General features: G+C 39.1%; 1 long non-coding RNA gene across 2 annotated transcripts; it reads left to right on the top strand.

The window, feature by feature from the left end:
• LOC149313093 (uncharacterized) lies at nt 1-8415 on the top strand. Of its 2 annotated transcripts, XR_016281348.1 has the most exons (4): nt 8-32; nt 607-674; nt 2802-3363; nt 4106-8415. It is a non-coding gene; the product is annotated as an uncharacterized LOC149313093 (long non-coding RNA). The 2 variants fall into 2 exon arrangements; XR_016281347.1 differs by having other exon boundaries at nt 1-674.
• The last annotated feature ends 265 nt before the right edge of the window (nt 8416-8680 follow it).

The raw sequence follows: 8680 nt of genomic DNA on the forward strand, positions 1-8680 counted from the left end.
AAAACTTGATGGCTTCTTCCAAAATTCATCGAGTGATTATATATCTTTCACCAACCTCTGTTTTTTTTAATGACTTCTATTCTGGTGGCCATACTTAGAGATTTATGTTTGTTTTTAAAATGCAAGGGTAGTTGGTGAAACAGTTTTGCACTTCGCCCATACCGAGTAAGGGATTCTGTAGGCCTGCTGTTTACCTGGCCTATTGCAAGCAAGCATATTTAACTACAATAATATTGTCTAGAGTAGAATGCTGCTCTTTCCCAACTCAAGCTTTCATTGCTTTGTTTACTGCAGACATGCTGCTGGATTCTGACACAGAAAGCTCTGTGTTTCTCCTGTTGTCCTCTATCATCTCCCCAATGCTGATGTTGCTTTAAATATAACTTTCTAGCTAGATGGAGGAAAAGGGGAGTTGAGCATGCATTAAAAACCTTTGTAAAATGGAGCTTTGCTCTTAGAGGCTTTGTTAACTGAAGTTTGCTTGTAATTAAGTTTATAATTGTGATAGTGCCTCTACAAACTTAAGAGTAGTTGTGCATACCAACAGCTTTAAACAGTTAATGTTATTAGCTATTTAATCTTATCTACCACTTTTTGCCAAAACAGCAGGCATGGAAGGATACTCGATAATTGCCACAGCCTACAGCACCAGCTGTAAACAGGTGATAAGCAAAGTGAGTTTTCCCCTTCTAAGCAAATGGGCTATATATTAATTAGGGAATAACAGAGGACTCCAGTGTCCAAAGACTATGCCCTATACAGTGGGAAAGGATGTCAAGATGCATGTGATCTTCAAAAAGATAAACAAAGACATTAGAAACACTACTTGGCATTCCTCCATGGAACTCAGAGTAGCATCCATGGGGTTATCCCTGGAGCTTTGAGGCAGAATGAGCCATCATTCTCAGGAAGGAGAACTCTCCTTATTTAAGTTGTTAGTATTGTGTGTTTTTGTGGTCAGGTAGCAGGAGAGTGGCATTTTCTGCTTTATATAAGTAACTTGGCTGGATTTAAGTACTATGTAACTTCAATGGGGAAAGACATTTATTTCTCTGCCTCCATCTTCATTATCACATTTCTTACCACTCTCATACTCCTCCCTGTCCGAGAGAAGTTTGATAACAAATCTGAGGTGTGAATCCAATGTGTTACTTCTTGTGGGGTCAAATCATTTTTTTTAAATTCTGACCAAGCTTTTTACTTACCATAAAGCAATTAAATATTCCTTCAGCTCTCCCCACATAGGATAGATTCCAGGGCAGTTTCCAAAAATTATAAATACGCACTGTATTTATATGTATTTATAAAAATTATAAATACTGTATGAAGGTGAAAATACAATCAGTAAACAAGTAGCAAATACACTGCGAAACAATAATATTTACATTGCCTGTAATAAGTAAACAAATACCAGCTACAGTACACTGCAAAACAATATTAACATTGCCTGCTACAACAACAATCTTTAGTATAAGCTTGAGACTATTTCCTTAAATACAACATGGCTTGGCACCAGTTACTCCTCATTGTGAACTGGGGTACTGCATTCAAACTCTTTTTCTAACTGGTAAAAGACCTATCTCAGATGCAATAGGGCCTCAACAGCTGGTGATGTCCACCACCTTAAATGGCTTTAAAGAGGAAATAATCTTATCCTCCATGAATCTGTCTTATCAGTGGCTACTAGTCATTATACCTTTCTAACTATACCACCACAAAGATGCAAGTTATTTTCAACTTATGTTTGCTCATTTAATAGCAAATATATATACTGTCCTAGAAATAAATAAAAAAACTTAAGAGTCATACACAACACTGAAAAGAAACAAACCGAAAAACAACTACTGTATCTGCCTCCCCAAAGCAAGTAAATGCAGTACAAATTGAGACTATGTCAAGCATGGGGAAACTGCAACCCAGGTTATGTTGGACCTCAGCTCCCATCATGTGTGACCACTTGGCTGGGAAACTGCAGCACCTGAAGGGACAGAAGTTCCCCATCCCCAAGCTAAATTGCTATTTTAAAATCTTTTATCTTTGGATGCAGGGTCATTGCCTAGTATAATAATGACAACAGATGCCATATAAGACACTCCAGGGAGAACAAATGCACAGGGAAGGTCACGGGCACCAAGAAGGTTTTCTCCTCAGTGGCCCTCTTCCTCTTCAGCTGGGCTAGCTGTTAAAACAGCTTCATAAAGCATCATAGGAGATTATCACACCAGCAAAAAAGATGGGAGCATAGCAGTATGCTCCTGTAAATATTGTGCGATAATACAGTGATTACCACATAATGGTTGTCACACGATGTTGTGATTATCCCGCGAATAAAGAGGAATTCTAACCATGCTTTTTATTCATGGAAAATCCCCATGAATAAAAAGCAGTGCTAGAATTCCTCTTTATTCACAGGATAATTGTGACGTCATGTGATAATCATCACATTATTGTGCGATACTGATGGGAGCATACTGCTATGCTCCCGTCTTTTTTGCCAGTGTCATAATCTCTGTAGAAGCAGCTCATCCATACTTGATTTCATTGAATGATTATAATAATTTGAATGAAGATAGGTCTATTAGATCACTTGATCTCAAGCTGTTAAAATTTTTGAGAGTTTAGCACAATCATTTTTAAGTTGGACATAGGGATGCACTGGCAGCCAGTGTAACATTGGTGTTACACATCTTGACTTTCTCATCCTGTATTTCCCACAACAACAACAAACCCAGTGTAAAACTAGTTAATGCATGAATAATCATGTCAAGGTAAGCATTACATCTAGCTTTACTTTTTTTCAGACTGAGTTTCTCAGGGACCTGAACCCTCCATCCTAAACCAAATATGATGCTTTAGCAGGGTATTAATAGACTTGGGGAATTTTGCAATAGCATGGTATTGTATTAACCACCACATTTCTCCAAACAATTGTAAGTTGTTCATCTCTTCAGCTAATCTATTCAGAGTAATGTAATTGTGCATTGAACTACATTGCTCTTCTCTGTCTTTCTTGTATGTCGGGGGTGGGGGGGAAATGTACTTGTTTCAAAAAGTTATAAAAAATGGATGGGGGAAACTCTACCTATCTCTGTCTCCCAGAAAAATAGTAGTCACTGTCCAGAATCATTTGCGCTATTTATTTTAAGTCTCTCTGGGTAAATAGTGGTAGAGTGGTGTTCTGGATAGATAGATAGATAGATAGATAGATAGATAGATAGATAGTACAGTAATGAAATACAAAAATATTGTGGTTTAACTGCAAATTTTGCAGAGATAAAGACTTGCTAGTAGGACACCAGTTGTAAATCACTATTCTTTGTATCTTAGGTTTATCTCAGCATGAAGTTGGAACTCCCTTTGTAGGTATGTGGATGTTGTCTGAATGAAATGTGTTTGCATGGCAGTTAACTTGTTTCATTTGTCAGCTGTGTGAAGGACAAAATGTCACAAAAGGCAGAACAGTGATTTGAAGAGTGCATTTCACCCACACACTGAAACAGACTGACTAGGACTCTGCAGTGGAAGCCAAAGTGGGGTTCACTCTATTCACTAGAGCCCCCTCTGCATCCTTAAAAACTTGACTGGGGGGCTGGGAAACCCTCCAGAGCAGTTTTTGGCAGTGTGGAGGGCTGCTGGGGGAGAAGAGGAAGAAAGTCTTTTGTGCTAGCTGATACCTGATCTTGGATACCTGACCTTAGATAATGTGAGTTTCATTCTGAGCCATATTGCTAAATTAAGTTTCTCCTGTTAAGTGTGATATGGCTTGAAAAGAAGGGAAAACAAACTTATTTTTAGTTTGCCTGAACCTCTAGTAGGTGCTAGGTGTGGCCTTTATTTTGCAATAACTCCTTCTTCTCCTTTTAGAGGCCGGACTAAGAAGAAATGACAGAGCTAGAAACTGCAAATGTCTGCTTTGATTCTCTTTTACTTTCCTCGTTCGCCTTGAGAGAGGGGAGTTGGGTTAATTTTAATTTGGCTTAACATATATATTTAAGATTGTTTTCAGCATAGGTACTTGTTACGTCCAGTTGGAATTCACAGAATCCTGATAAGATTGTACTGGTAATGCCTTCTAAAGTGACGACATGTTCTTTCCTTTTTACAGCACCGTAAATGTGAAAGTTCAAGAACTCAGTGTTCTCAGTGCCTGCAATGGAAAAGGAAGTGTGATCTGTTTCACACATATAAAATTATTCAAATATGGAGCTGACCCTATTCTTGTAGCAGGGAAACAAAGTACTACTGAAACTTGTTCTATAATGGGCTTTTATACCTGCAGTTTAGTTCTGTCCCTGCTATTAGTCTACATGCTCTTCAAGCAGCAAAACCTTTCTATAAAATAAAGGAATTCTCACCAGATCACATACAAAGCAGCATGCTTTCTCACCAGTAGACTGTGCTTTCCGTTAAACGGTAACTTCTGGATGATTAAGAGGCCCCTAAGTACAAATACATATGGTATGCCTGAATAGTTTCATACCAACATGTATAGTTTTAATTGGTTTTTAACTCAAATCCACAGTAAATCGCTGGCACTTTGACTCTCAAACATGCACCATATGCAAAAAATGCTATATCACTTCAGGATCGAGGACATGTTTTTCCACAAATGTACAAAAAATTCTCAAACTCGAGCAGTATGCAAATAGAAATTGTAGTACTTCATTTACAACATCCTATGCTACAATCTTAGAATCATAGAATCATAGAGTTGGAAGAGACCGCAAGGGCCATCCAGTCCAACCCCCTGGCATGCAGGAAATCCAGATCAAAGCATCCCTGACAGATGGCCATCCAGCCTCCGTTTGAAGACCTCCAAGGAGGGAGACTCCACTACACTCCGAGGAAGTGTGTTCCACTGTCGAACAGCCCTTACTGTCAGGAAATTCCTCCTAATGTTGAGGTGGAATCTCTTTTCCTGCAGCTTGCATCCATTGCTCCTTTTCTCTGTTAGTTTCAAAGGTGCTACAATATCCCTTTGCATATTAATCCAGACTAACACACTATGTCTTTGATTTTAGGAGCAGATTATGCTAATCTCGCCTCCTACCCTTTGGATATATGCTAAATTAAAAGAAAAAAATATAGGGAAGCATGCAAAAATACTGACCCTTTTAAAGTCATCAGTAGCCTGAGTCATACATTCTAGGCAGAACTTCAGACATTTTTCTCTTGCATATATAAACCAGTTTCTGGAGTGAATGGCTGAAATGGATAATAAACGGAATACTCTCCCAACTCCTATGTTCCTATTCACAGTCAGGACAATGGTGTTAAAGGGTGAGTTCAGCTTTTAACTGAATCAGCTTTTACCACCCCGTTAGAAGTTTGTTCAACTTCAGCCTTTACCAGCCTGTTACAAATAAAAAGAGGATATTCTGTACATACAGACACATAGGCTGAAGGCACTTTAAGGCCTACCACCAGCTTCAGCGTGGAATAGGGATGGCCTAAATACCCTAAAGTCACCATGTCCCATCTGATCTTGGAAGCTAAGCCAGGTCAGTCCTGGTTAGTACTTGGAGAGGAAACAGCCAATGAATACCAGGTAGTGTAGGCTATATTTCAGAGGAAGGAAATGGCAAAATTCATGGGGTTGCCATATGTTGACTGAGGACTTGATGGCACATACACACACTTGGGTTGTCATAATTTCCTATTTCATCAGATGTTCGGACATGCATCTACACTACATGGTAACAACAGGTTTATGCTACTTCAGTTGGGATTTGTAGTTTGCAAGATAGCAAGAATTATCTCCTAGACCACTGCTACTTGAAGTGGTGATTTCTCTACCAGTGCTGGTCCACTAGCCACTGGTGAGTCTCGTAGCCAATAGATGCAGATATTGTGCCAGTACTTGTGAGATGCTCTATCCCAGGGGTAGGCAACCTACGGCTTGCGGACCTAATCCAGCCTGGCAAGGCCTTGGGACCAGCCCCAGCCTGGTCCTGCTGCCGGGGCCTTTGGCCTCTTGCGCAAGGGGGCAATTGTCTATAGAAGCCTCAGAAACATGCATTTATATTAACATTTTTAAAAAAATCAACAATTTTTTTCGCATGTCCTCATTTTTTAAAAAGTGTCCTCCATTTGAAAATTTTGTCCTACATTTGTCCTGGTTTATTTATTTATTTAATTTAAAAAAATATTTAATTATTTATTTTTTGCCTCCGGCCCCCCAGTTGTCTGAGGGACAGCAACCCGGCCCCCGGCTCAAAAAGGTTGCCTACCCCTGCTCTATCCTATAGCGTTTTCATGCTATACTTCAGGGGAATGAGTGCACTGGAGATCTCTAGTACATAATTTGAAATGCATCACCAAGTTGCAAATCCCAAGATTCTGTTTGTATGGAGTCATGGCAGTAAAGTAATAGCAAACTGTAGTGACTGTGTAGCATACATTTATTTGGATGAAAAACACATTCAGATACAAGGAACAATTTTAAGAATGGGGTAGAAAGTTGTGAAATATAAAAGATACTGCTTTGTGTACAAAATGATATATGAAAATATATAATGAAATATACAGTCTTTGTGTATAAAAGCAAAATGTATGCAAGTTAGACACACTGGTCATTCAGAATACATCAGCAATGGCAATGCAACACTGGTGGCATGTTAATACCTTTAGTAAGTTTGAGAATTCTGATTATTGTTGACTTAAATTAATATAATTAAGTTAGTCTGAATCACAAAAACGACATATCCTCTTCCCATAAAGAATAATAAAGATACACAAACCAACAGGCAGAAAAATGATAATCGTGAATTGTGTTGACTGTCCTAATTTGGAGAGGCATTATTTATTTGAAAAGCTGATATGCAACTCCTAAAGTGTTTTATTATTGTAACACACCCTTTGATGATGATGTACAAGGTGGGAATTATCAAAGAGCTGTGATTTGAAGGCATGGGGAAATGTTAAATTATACATTATTGAATTATCAGACCTGAGTCAGTGTATAATGATATGTATGTTGGAAGACTAGGGTTTGAATCCCTGCTCTGCCATGAAACTCTGCTAGGAAACCTTGGACAAGGCACACACTCTCAGCCTTGAAGAAAGGCAAAGGCAAACCTCAAAATAATCTTGCCCAGAAAATCCTAAAATAAGGCTGCTGTAAATTGGATTTGACAAGACCTGTGTATTAGCTTGTAGAATCATAGAATCAGAGTTGGAAGAGACCACAAGGCCATCCAGTCCAACCCCTTGCCATGCAGGAACTCCCAATCAAAGTATATCCGACAGATGGCTGTCCAGCCTCTGTTTAAAGACCTCCAAGGAAGAAGACTCCACTACACTCCAAGGAAGTGTGTTCCACTGTCGAACAGCCCTTACTGTCTGGAAGTTCTTCCTAATGTTGAAGTGGAATCGCTTTTCCTGTAGCCTGCATCCATTGCTCCGGTTATGTAAAAGAAAATTTTAGCGAGTATTACTTGAATTACAAGCATCACTTGCTGAAATTATGAAGTTATGTTTTCTACATAGCTGTTGAAAGTATGCAAAGGGATCTTGTCTGTTAAGACTAATTACAAAAAATAATAATAATGCAGGGGTAACTGTGTTGGCCATTTAACAAATACAAACAAAAATCCATCAGCGATACCTTTATTGGCCAACCGAAATGCACAATATACTTGTTGCAAGCTTTTGAAGCTCTGTGGGCTTCTTCTTCAGGCATGATGTTACAAACAAAACAGAAGGGGGAAAAACAATTGGAGAGGTTAGTCAGATGCCTGCATGTTGTTTCAGTCCTTAGTAAAGATGTTATGCTGGGGAGGATATCTTTTGCAGGCAGGGGCCTCCTCCTTCCGGCTATGTGGCAATAGGGAGATTTTCAAAGTCCAGGACATTTGTGTCTCAATAGGGACCCCTCTTTTGCAATCCAATATGTCTCCATATGTGCAAAAACAGTGATAGCATAAGCTTTTGCAGACTTGGTCTACTTCCTCAAGTGCTTAGCTACAACATTTGTGCTGGGCTATGACTGTAATAATAAAGATGAACTGAACTGTGCTACAACTTCTTTTGAATAGTTAAGTCTCAAAGGTGCTACATGACACCCAAACTTTGCGCCTCCAAGTGTTTTTTTGGACTTCAGTCCACAGTAACTCCAACTTGCTTGGCCAGCTGTCAGGAATTCTGTGAGCTGAAGTCCAAAACACCTGGGGAACCAAAGTTGGGGAACTACTGTAAGATCCCTTTGCATACTGATATTCCAGACTATTAGGAATTCATCACATGAAAGGGATCTGGAGTTTATTCCGTGAATATCCCAGAAAAATCGCATAATTACGCTAAATAATTTCATTCGACTTCACACAAAACCCGCCATTAAAGTGTTCGCTAAGAAGCATTAACACACATCTTTTTACTTTTTGGATTTCAGGGACAGTGCACTTCAGATATCACTTTATTTGCACAATTGCGTGTGATAATCATTTGTGCAATCACTTGCCATTTTTGCTTTATTTGCGGGATGCTTTAGATGCGCTTTAATCTCTCTTTAATGCCGAAATTAGTCCCAGTGTGATAAACAAACATGGCCATGTCTCTGAATAACTGGAGATATTTTATTTCGCTTGGCACCGCTAGTTTTTTTGTTTTGCAGCCTCACACTGTTGACTCATGTTTTGTGGAACATTTTTGCAAAACATTTAGCCTGCCCTGCCAAAGACTG

This window comes from Sceloporus occidentalis, unplaced genomic scaffold (genome assembly GCF_023333645.1).
Source record: "Sceloporus occidentalis isolate IW3139 unplaced genomic scaffold, rSceOcc1.0.p SCAF_5, whole genome shotgun sequence".
Lineage (NCBI taxonomy): Eukaryota > Metazoa > Chordata > Lepidosauria > Squamata > Phrynosomatidae > Sceloporus > Sceloporus occidentalis.